The following is an 11,171-nucleotide window of genomic DNA, read 5'->3' as shown; positions in this document are numbered from 1 at the left end:
AAAGTTCTAAAAGGAACCAAGAATTTAAGATATTGAAATAAAGCAACATATATCCTTTAACATAAATAGCGTTAGAAGCAACGAGACAAATTTGTGTGGATATGAATATCCAAAATTTTGAGATAATGGTGTGATGGTGTTTTTATTTCCTCTGAAATAGCAATGGTTTATTTCAATATGAGGATTTGGAAATAAATGCGTAGAGTTACGTCATGGAGAAATTGACTTTTGGAGAGATATTTCCAAAATACTGAATAACTCCAAATTCACAGACAACGTAATAGGCTACTCTATGTAGCAAAGCATATCTATACATTCACAAATGGTACAAAATATAAATTCATGAAAAGATATATAAGATTTTGTAGACATGGAAACTATTTTTGGCAAACATACGGCTTAACAATCAGCGCTGAATAATTGTTTTTCTTTCGTTTCCCGATTGTCAAACCAGAAAATGACAATCATAGCTCCAGTCACACAGCCATGAAAAATTTAAGCATTGTCGTCGCTTCGGCACGTCATGAGGTAGGAGTGTATGTCCTACGCATTCACGTCAGCTTCGGTTGATGTTGAATGTGGAGTTCGCTTAAAAACCGTCCGACGGAATGGGACGTTCGGCCGTTGGGTTGTTTCATAGCGATTCTGCTGCGATGGCAGATTTCAAAAGGAGTTTATTTCTCCATCGTTGAATTTAATTTCGTCAGAACAAAAAAAAGATTTTCTAAATAATTGAGAGAGAGAGAGAGAGAGAGAGAGAGAGAGAGAGAGAGAGAGAGAGAATTTTTAGGTTACAGTACCATAATCGTAATTTTTATAATTTTTATTACCATTATCAATATATCATTCCGATTATTATTGGTATTATTAAAATTATATTTATGCAAGGCCTACCCATTGCTCTGACAAAATAATGTTATTTTATTTGCGCACAATTCCACACAAGTCTTAAATGCGTATCAGCTGAAACACACACACAAGCACGCACAGACACTTATATACATACATACATTATATATATATATTATATATACTGTATGTATGTATATATTTATCTATCTATCTATCTATCTATCTATCTATATATATATATATATATATATGTATATATATATATATATATAAATATATATATATATATATATATATAGATAGATAGATAGATAGATATAAATATATACAGTATATATATATATATATATATATGTATGTATGTATGTATATATATATATATATATATAGAAAAAAGGAACCCATTTTTATTCCTCGTCAGGACAAAGTCCTCAAACATGTCATTTATGTCATGGGTTTAGCCAGCTTTGATCCAAATGCTGGTACGTGTGGGTTAGCCATGGTGGAAAATTTTAGTCTGATCACTCATATTGAACAAGAAAGAAGAATAGCATTGAAAACTTATTTCGGATATTGACTCCCCACTATAAATATATAAGGTAAAACCTCAGATTTTATTTTATATTCTGCATTGAAATGTAATTGAAGTCCTGAAATAAGATTGTATATGATTAAAATTATAGAAAAATTCATAAATACATATACATAAATTTTGTACCTAAAATGAGTCAGACCATAATTCAAATCGAACTATTCTTAAACAGAAATTTCTCTTCTGTCAGCACGAAGATAAATATCAAACGTAAACAATGAAGTGTATAACGTTCATCTATTGATCTGGATTGACAGAGGATTGAGGATTGGTCATCTAGCAGTCGAGACCTTTGTAACAGTTGTGACCAGATATTCAACCGAAGGACATTCAAGTGAAGGACATCCACCCGAACGATATTGAAGCGAAGGACATTCAACCAAAGGACATTCAACCGAAGGATATTGAACCGAAGGAAATTCAACCGAAGGATATTGAACCAAAGGACATTCAACCGAAGGATATTGAACCGAAGGACATTCAACCGAAGGACATTCAACCGAAGGACATTCAACCGAAGGATATTGAACCAAAGGACATTCAACCGAAGGATATTCAATCGAAGGAGATTCAACTGAAGGACATTCAACTGAGGGACATCTGGCCGACGGATATTTAGCTTAACGGATATTTAGCCGATGGCCATTTGGTCAAACGGACATTTGGCCAAAAATATACACGTGTAAATAGTAATATCTTATTGCAGAAAAAAACACCAGAACTTTAAAAAATACAATATAATGTATGTTTTAAAGTATTAGATAATATACAAATATTTCGGGAAAACTTCTAATATTTTTCTAATGATTCCCTTTAGACTTCTGTTTAATATTTGATTGAAAATTTATGTGCTTAGAAAAAAAAACAAAACAATAAAAGAAGGTAAGATGTGGGGAAACTCCTGAGAAATAAAACTGTAGAATATGAAAGCTCGGGCAATTGTAGATGATTGTTATCGGGTTTAGAATAATCCGTTGGAATGTAATCTAGTGACATCATGAATTTGTTACACAAAATATCAGTAAGTGAAATATTTACTTGAAGTTCACCCATCTTCATGAGGCATAGGGTTATAAGGGACTAAACTAGTAAAAATTCTGAACAGTACATAAGATGCATTTTTATGTAGAAGCTTTTATAAAAGGGAAAAAAATACATTACAAGAACTTACTCACACACGAGGAAATGCCAAACGAAGACTGGCCTTTCGATCGGAGAATGGACAAAATTGAATCATTCATGAAAAGTCTACGTGAAAAATTGAATTCGGGACACCTGTCGTAGTATATTAAGTGAACAGCTCCATGACAATTAAACCTTCCGTGCTTTTTCCTTTTATTTTTTTTTTTTGATGGTTCAGCTATCTCATTTATTACCCTGGTCAGCAATATCTTTCATTTTCTCTACATTCCCGACGTATGGCAGCTGTAATATTTTTATTGTGATGAAAAACCGACTGTAAATATATCTTACGATATTTCCCCCTCCCCCCAAAAAGAAAAAAAAATGTTTGCTTGTAGGACCTGGAGGGGGAAATGAAGTCAGCAGGGCAAATTTGTTTTATTAGGTTAATTGTCGTCTTAATGGGTTAAATACATAGGAAGAATGCCGCGTTGACTTTCAAAAAGTGCTACGGAGTTTAAAGGGACCTCACATGAAATGCTTCTATCATAGAAGCTCGAATTCTGATACAAAACTCTGCGATATATTCCAATAGAAGTCTCTGTTGATCAAATCTGTTAGAGGTAATGGCCAAAAATTAAACACTTTCGAAATATATTAAGCTTGACGTACTGCTGAAACGTCACAGACAGCAGTAGTAGAGAGAGAGAGAGAGAGAGAGAGAGAGAGAGAGAGGGGAGTACTACGTCATTAAATTACTCATAAAAGCATTTTCCCCCTCCAGACAAAAGCAGAGAGAATTACCACTACAATACCCAGCATATACTGGGAAAAAACCTTTCAAAAGCCATATGATATGGTAAAGAAAAACCTTACTTATGACAACCTCCATCAAGAGGTATGGAGAGGTTTTTACTATATCGAGATAATGAGAAAGTCGGTTGAGGGATTTCGAGATGGTTTCTAATGAACCTTCTATTGTTGGGTATGAAGCTGGTAACCTTATGAAAGTTCTTCTCACTTCTATAAAGTTGACACGAAAAGGATAAAGTATTTGCATATTAAATGTATCTAATAATGGATTTCGCTTTCCCAATCTAGTTTTTTTTTTTTCTAAAATCAGATCAAATAAAGATAATACTAAAAATTACTAAAAAGGCAACATGTTTATCAAGAAATTTCAATCTATCAAAGATACGATGGGTTAACAAGCGTTCTATAAGACGTGATTGCAAATTTGAATGCTTCAAATCCTACGTTTTCCTGCTTGAATGTTCCATGCCATAGCTTTACGATGTTGTTTCGCAAGACGTCATTATAACTTCATGAGTGTCTTCCTCATTGAAAGAGCGAGGGAAGGCCTCTCTGGAACTGTTTCGTCTGCTTAGCAACAATACAATGGGCGTTTCCACTTATACTGTGGAAATAGGTTAGTTTCTCTTGTACGAAGAGGCGTTCACTTGAACATAGTCTTACATATATAGTAAGCAAAACTCTCGAAACATTTACTAACTCTTTTCCGGGAAACTTCATGAATATCTAATGGCACACAAATACAGTTTTATATATATATATATATATATATATATATCCTCTCTATAAAAGTGTATATTCTCGTGGAAGAACATGGTAATTTACAATTGATACAATAGCTGCTCAATGACTTCGAGAAGGATTTACTATTGACGCAATAGTGCAATGACCGAGACGGAAAAATCAGTCTAGAATATTTGACGTTCACTGTTCCCATGGGCGTTTCTCGCTAAAGGAATCGACCTAAGATGGTTTTGATTCATGGTAAACGACGAGCTATGGGGAATTAGGAGTAATATGTTACCAAAAAGAGCTGAGTTAACATTCGATATATCATCTTTCGAAGAAGGGTCGGTTGGTAAAGTTTCACATAGAAAGGAAATGTTGATGATGGAATATGTTGGTTTTGGAAACACACACACACATATATATATAAACATATATATATATATATATATATATGTAGTTATATACACACAAATATATATACAGTTTATACATATATATATATATATATATATAAATATATATATATATATATATACATACATACATACATATATATATATATATATATATGTAGTTATATACACACATATACAGTATATGTATATATAAATATATATATATATATATATACACATATATATATATATATATATGTATACATACATATATATACATATATATATATATATATATGTATACATATATATATATATATATATATACATATATATATATATATACATATATATATATATATATATACATATATATATATATATATATATATGAAATACCAAAAGTATCAGTAGGAGAATTGAAGAGAGCATTAAAGGCGTGGATAGGAGCAAAGGAGCAGGAGAAGATGGCCACATAAAATTTCTGAAAGAATTTTCTTTAACTACAGATCAGAAGAACTTTATCGTTATACCAATTCACAAAAAGGGAGACGCAAAAGACTTGAAAAATTATCACTCAATTTGTTTACTCACAGTAATATACTAAACATTTACAATTATTATATTAGGCCGAATATAAAGACAACTAGACTTCAATCAATCAAGAGAGCAGGCAGGCTTGACAAGTATGTCAACAACTGTCTATAATTATGTAATAAACCAGAAATGGAAAATTTAATAGAATATGGCATGTATAGAAAATGAGGAATTTATTAATTCTCCCAAATCCTCACTAGTAATGAAAGTCCTTCAAAGACAAGGAATAGAGGAATTTTATTTTAGAACTTCAGAAGATATCTTCAGATGAAACATGGCAATCTTTAAACTACATATAATGGGAAAATTCCGAAAAAGAAAGAGTGCATCGAAGAAGTTTAGAAATATTTAGATCGGAAAAATATTGGAAATAATATTAATGGAGAATAAATTAACAACTTAAGATTTGCAGATGACTTAGTTGTGTTTAGTGAATCATGGTAAGAATTACCAAAGATGATAGAATATTTAGATAGAGAAAGCATGAATATAGGTATGAAAATAAATTTGTTTAAACCTAAGATAATGTTCAATGAAAATGCAAAGAAAACATTGAAGACTTATGTACAAACCTCTGAAGATTGTTATCAAATATAAGCATTTGAGACAAAGAAGGCTATGCATAGATTGAAAGGCATTTGGTAAACGAAATGAAGTTATGAAATGGAAAATGCATTGATTTTTCTAAAAGGAGAAGTATTTAATCAGATTGTCCTACAAGCATTCATACCAATATTAACCTATATATCAGATATTTGGAGCCTTATTAAGGCCGTAGAACATGAGTAGTTACTGCTCAAAGAACTTGGTAGAGAATTATGATAGTATTAACACTAAAAGACAAATAAAGCAGCATGGTTATGAGAGCAAATTGAATTCGATTAAAGTCTAACACTATGCAAAAAAAAAGAAATAAATATGGTCAAGATGTATAATGGGAGTGACAGATAATAAATGGCCAAGAAGAATAACAGATTTGATTCCTAGAGATTGCAAAAGAAGCAAGAGAAGGAAAACCAATCTTAGCTAAATCACTCACAATAATAACTTGGGATTTATCATCACTAATAGTAATTTAGTATTATGCTATCATGAATTATTTTGAATTTGTTATATCAAATAGATTGATTCCTTGTATTAATCATGAAAGTGTCATCCGAATACCCAGATTACCACTTTGAATATTTTCTCAGGAACAATCAATTTACTATGTAGAAGATCATACTTCACTCTGGAAAAGTTAAAGAGGATGCTTCCTCTCTAGTTTAGTGTTGTAGGGGGGAAAAAAGTCAAGAGATGGCAATGGTCTTAATTACTCCATTCCTATTCATGATAATGTTTAGATGAAAAAAAGAGTGCCCTATATACATGAGGTGAAGGAGAAAAATCGATGATGAAATCGAAGTCATCAATCATGAACAGCACTTGTAGGACTCGGAAACTTGACTCAGGTTCGTTATGGTGGAGTAGTCGTTGTTAAAGAATAATGGATGGATTAAGTGCAATGTTAGATTCATAATTCTTTTGGTTAGTAATTAGGCAGAGGTTTTGGAAAATACCAATTTGAGAAGGATTAATTATATCAAGATGTCTGGAAGTATACAAAATCAAATGACTAAAATGATGCAAGGCTCATTGCCAAGCAAGTTTTCTGGAGCAAGATTAAAGGAAATATGTACTCCTGAGTACTATTTTTTATTTTAATGGGAAATATATACATTATTGTGATAATCATTATTAAATTCCATTGATTTACACGGCGCATTCGAAAAAGTACCAAAAACTTCATTAGATAACTTATAAATAAATAGAAAGGAGGAACATCGTAACCTGGAAGAAGAATTAAGAGGCCAGACTAATTGAGCTCTTAAGAAGAGTTAGAATGAAGATCCCCTAAAAAATCAAGTCTTGGCTCAACACTTCGAGTACAATCCGAGGAGAACAATAACTTAGTTCGTTTCGATGAAGTGGAGTCTGGAAAAGGCGACGTGAAACTACCCTGGTAAAGATGTCAGACCGATTGAACATGGCGGGAAAAGAGAGCCTTTCTTCTTCTTTGGTTTTCGATGACAGACCTCATTGGTTGAATTAAAGTGAGAAAATGGAGACAGGATGATCATCGTTTGTTAAATGGTGGTCTTAGTGACGTGGGCGCTGGAAAGCCGAGCCTTTCATTTGTTTCATACCTTCGCCGCTTGATTCAAACTTCAATTAAAAATGAAAGTATCTTTATAGCGACAGAGAGTAATAGCAAGAATAATTTCCGAATAGATGAATGCAAATAGTATAAATTCAAAATAATGATTTTATAACTTTCAGCCTACATAGAAACGTTATAATTATTATGTCAATTGTTTTTAAGGGACTTCCCCCTTGATCCCTGATTAAACAACACACACACACATATATATCTATATCTATATTATTATTATTATTATTATTACTATCCAAGCTACAACCCTAGTTGGAAAAGCAAGATGCTATAAGCCCAGGGGCTCCAACAGGGAAAATTAGCCCAGTGAGGAAAGGAAATAAGGAAATAAATAAATGAAGAGAACAAATTAACAATAAATCATTCTAAAATAAGTAACAACGTCAAAACAGACATGTCATATATAAACTATTAACAACAACAAACACAAATATGTCATAAATAAACTATAAAAAGACTCATGTCCGCCTGGTCAACAAAAAAGCATTTGCTCCAACTTTGAACTTTTGAAGTTCTACTGATTCAACCACCCGATTAGGAAGATCATTCCACAACTTGGTCACAGCTGGAATAAAACTTCTAGAGTACTGCGTAGTATTGAGCCTCGTGATGGAGAAGGCCTGGCTATTAGAATTAACTACCTGCCTAGTATTACGAACAGGATAGAATTGTCCAGGGAGATCTGAATGTAAAGGATGGTCAGAGTTATGAAAAATCTTATGCAACATGCATAATGAACTAATTGAACGACGGTGCCAGAGATTAATATCTAGATCGAGAATAAGAAATTTAATAGACCGTAAGTTTCTGTCCAACAAATTAAGATGAGAATCAGCAGCTGAACACCAGACAGGAGAACAATACTCAAAACAAGGTAAAATGAAAGAATTAAAACACTTCTTCAGAATAGATTGATCACCGAAAATCTTGAAAGACTTTCTCAATAAGCCTATTTTTTTGTGCAACTGAAGAAGACACAGACCTTATATGTTTCTCAAAAGTAAATTTACTGTCGAGAATCACACCTAAAATTTTGAAAGAGTCATACATATTTAAAGAAACATTATCAATACTGAGATCCGGATGTTGAGGAGCCACCGTCCATGACCTACTTACAATCATACTTTGAGTTTTGTTAGGATTCAACTTCATACCCCATAATTTGCACCATGCACTAATTCTAGCTAAATCTCTATTAAGGGATTCACCAACCACAGATTTACATTCAGGGGATGGAATTGATGCAAAGAGAGTAGCATCATCTGCATATGCAACAAGCTTGTTTTCTAGGCCAAACCACATGTCATGTGTATATAGTATGAAACGTAATGGGCCAAGAACACTACCCTGCGGAACACCGGATATCACATTCCTATAATCACTATGGTGCCCATAAACAACAACTCTTTGAGATCTATTACTTAAAAAATCAATAATATATGCTAAGAAACGACCCACCCACTCCCAACTGGTTCAGTTTGAAAACAAGGGCCTCATGATTAACACGGTTAAAGGCAGCACTAAAATCAAGGCCAATCATACGAACTTCCCGACCACAATCAAGGGATTTCTATACAGCATTGGAGATTGTAAGAAGGGCATCACATGCTCCAAGGCCTTTACGAAAACCAAATTGCAAACTAGGGAGTAGATGATTACCTTCAGCAAACCTATTAAGACGTTTTGCCAGAAGACGTTCAAAAACTTTAGACAATATGGGAGTTATGGAAATTGGGCGGTAATCAGTGGGACTTGAGCTACCACGAACACATTTACATAGAGGAGTAACATTACCAATTCTCCAACTAGTGCTAAAAGCTCCTCTTCTTGCTAACTTACGCAAAATAACAGATAACTTTGGAGCTAAGAAATCTTCTGTCTTAAATAAAAAACAAAGGAAAAATACCATTTGGGTCTACACCTCCATAAGCATCAAGGTCCACCAACAGAGCTTTAATCTCACGAGATCGAAAAGCTAAACTAGTTAGTTTAGCCTCAGGAAAACAGGAATGAGGAAGTTAAAGTTTTTCATTACTCTGTTTACTGTCAAAAACATCAGCCAAAAGGGTTGCCTTTTCCTTTGGACAGAGAGTGACTGAGCCATCTGGTTTAAGTAAAGGAGGAACTGTTGCATCGACACCAAAGAGTGCAGATTTAAGGGTAGACCGCCATTTATGTTCCTGAGTTGTACCAGAAAGTGTTTTTTTTTTATGGTTAAATTGTACTCCTTTTCAGTTGAGGCATAAACTCTCTGGGCAAAAGCTCGAAGCTGAGTGTAGTTGTTCCAGGTCAAATCTGATCTGTTACCCTTCCAAAGTTGATACGCCTCCTGCTTCTCCAAAAAAGCACGTCTACAATCCTCATTGAACCACGGTTTGTTCTTCACTCGGTACCTTAGCACACAAGAAGGGATACGCCTATCAATTATGTTGACTAGATTCTCATTCAAAGGGACAACAGGATCTACACTATTATATAATTGTGACCAATTCAAGCACAAAAGATCATGTAAAATCCCATTCCAGTCTGCTTGGGATTTCATATAAATTTTACAAGAATATGATATATCAGGGACAGGCTGCTCAGTCTTCACTAATAATGAAATCAAGCATGATCAGATGTCCCGACTGGAGAACCAACCTTACTAGTTATAACGCCAGGGGAGTCAGTGTATACGAGGTCCAAGCAATTACCAGACCTGTGAGTAGCTTCATTTATGATTTGATCACAGCCTGATTCAGAGGCAAAGTCTAAAGCTCTTAAGCCATGGCGATCGGTAGGAGAGGCAGAACTTAACCACTCCCTATGGTGAGCATTAAAATCACCAACAAAGACAAAAGAAGCCTTTCTTTCATCTTCTTGTATCTTAGCCATAATGGTAAGAAGACAATCGAAGATAGAATCATCCATGTCTGGATTCCGGTAGATCGAACACAAATAAAAGTTGTTATGCCTGCCAGAAACTTTTATTACCTGAATCTCATGACATCCACATTGATGGCAGGACTTATGAGAAGCAGGGTACTCGGTCCTAATATACACCGCCATTCCCCTGGCCCTAGGGATGGCATCACGTTTCAACATTATTGGCTTCTTAAAAACAGTTATAAGGAGCTCAGATGAGTGCCTCATATTAGAAACCAAAGTTTCTGAGCACAAAAGGATATCATACTGTCTGGACGCAACTGTAAGGTCTTGGATATTTGCATGAAGACCACGAATATTGCAATACAGAAGACGACATTGGTCCCGGATTTCGCTCAATGTCTCCAGACAGCATAAGAATTAATAGAAATAAAAAAAGAGACATCATACTTAAAAACTAGATTAACAAGAATTATAACAAAAACAATACGTACAGAATTATAAACAAAGTGATTGATGATACCCATAGACTATAGTAAAAAGTCGGAAAAACTGGTCATCATGGAGGAGCCGATACACCATGCAAGGCTAAATACCCTCCAGGATAGCCACTTCAACTGAAGGGAGGACAGTAAGGATGGTTTTGAGAAGAAAAAGAATCAGAAAAAGAAAAAGACAACCTCTTGATAAACCACCAGGCATCCATGGCCCTTCTATTAAGCCTGCCCAACAAACCAATTCAAAAAAACAAGAGGAAGAAAAAAAAAAGAAAAAAAAATAAGATAGAATAGTTTGCTTGAGTGTACCCTCAAGCAAGAGAACTCCAACCCAAGACAGTGGAAGACCATGGTACAGAGGCTATGGCACTACCCAAGACTAAAGAACAGTGGTTTAATTTTGGAGTGTCCTTCTCCTAGAAGAGCTGCTTACCACAGCTAAAGAGTCTCTTCTACCCTTACCAAGAGGAAAGTACACTGAATAAATTGCAGTACAG

This window comes from Palaemon carinicauda, chromosome 9 (genome assembly GCF_036898095.1).
Source record: "Palaemon carinicauda isolate YSFRI2023 chromosome 9, ASM3689809v2, whole genome shotgun sequence".
NCBI classification, from domain to species: Eukaryota; Metazoa; Arthropoda; class Malacostraca; order Decapoda; family Palaemonidae; genus Palaemon; species Palaemon carinicauda.
This window is presented reverse-complemented; position numbering follows the sequence as displayed.